Genomic DNA, 1,501 nt, shown 5'->3' with positions numbered 1-1,501 from the left:
TTTTGGGGAACGCACCCCTGATTGAGCTTCCGAAACAACCCACCATGAGAATGTCATCGTGGTTGCTATGACATTCCAGCAGTGAACACATTCCCCTAGTGACTGATGGGCTATTCACAGTTTCATGGAAATGTGTCATGCTGTATCGATCAAGTATGAGAAATGGAATAAGAAGTGTGTTTACTTTGAATGTTTTGGGGGTTATGTGTCCCAGTTAGACAAGTAGACGAGAAATATGATGATGGGATGTTCGGGAAACAACATAGTCTGGGGTCAAAAATTCATCCCGTGAGACAGTACAGTACAGCCCTTATATGTCAAGACAACATGTGCGACAGTTATGACTGTACTTTTGGGGTTTTGTGTTTGTTATTATTTTTTTTCAAGATACCATATTTTTTCTCTTAGCTGAAGTCCACTTATAATGTTAACAGGGAGTTGCCCATGTTTATATGGATTTACAGTATATATATATATATATATATATATATATATATAAATAAAAGCACATATATAAGCACACTTATAATAAGCATTTGAAAACGCAACAACTATCTTACCAAATTTGTATTAAGAATAGTTAAGTTTCTTGTCAGCAAAAGTCTTGGTTTTATGCCAAAATAAAAGCTCTATTGTTTAATGTTTAAAAGCAAATAAATTAAGCCATAAACTGTTATAATTATTACAATTATTATATGAATTTATATATTTGATAGTATTTTTTATTTAAATTAATTTTTATACAATTTAAAAAAAAGTATATTACAAAGGGGCAATATGAGCTTGTTAAGAAGTCCTGTGGTTGCTAGGGGTTTCTGGATGGGAGCTAGGTGGTTATTTAGTCAAAAGAGTCCATCTGCAAGTCTTCGATAGATATGTCCTTGCTGTTTTATTTTCTGAAAAGTACAAGTAAACTTTAGAAATGTAATATACTTCTCAACAAGCTGCACGAATTGAAGTGTCATTCACAAGCGGTGCAGGGTGAGTTAACACTGTAGCTCAAGGGTTTGTTCAACCCCACAGCCCTTATTCTGAGCAATAGTAATCAGGATGCTTGTTTTAGCAAACAGTACAAATATTATAAACACATTGTGGTCGGTTGTGGCATCTCAGAATGGCTGTTTTTGATTTATGGCAGTGTTCAGAAAAAGCCTGTTTGAGAAGCATAAACCGAATCATCTGGGGAAGGTTATTTTCACAGGAGTACTGGTTGTGACTAGTCCAAAACCCTTCATCTATATCTTCAACATCTTATCAGCACTGTTCATAGCGTTTCTGAGAGCATCTCCGATCATTTCAAGTTATGGAAGGTGGGCAGAGCCAAAAGTCTTCAAAGAAATTGAATGTAAATGTAAAATTTGACCTTGCATCGGTATGTTATGTGTACATTATGTATATTTGTCATGTTGTTTTTAGTTGTTTAGTTCTTTGTTCTTTCTCAGTTAGAAAAGTCTTAATTAAGTTGGCTTGAAAAGGCCAACTTACTGAAATCCTATTTAAA

The sequence above is a fragment of the Sinocyclocheilus grahami genome, unplaced genomic scaffold (genome assembly GCF_001515645.1).
Source record: "Sinocyclocheilus grahami isolate Dianchi unplaced genomic scaffold, SAMN03320097.WGS_v1.1 scaffold463.1, whole genome shotgun sequence".
NCBI lineage: Eukaryota > Metazoa > Chordata > Actinopteri > Cypriniformes > Cyprinidae > Sinocyclocheilus > Sinocyclocheilus grahami.
This window is presented reverse-complemented; position numbering follows the sequence as displayed.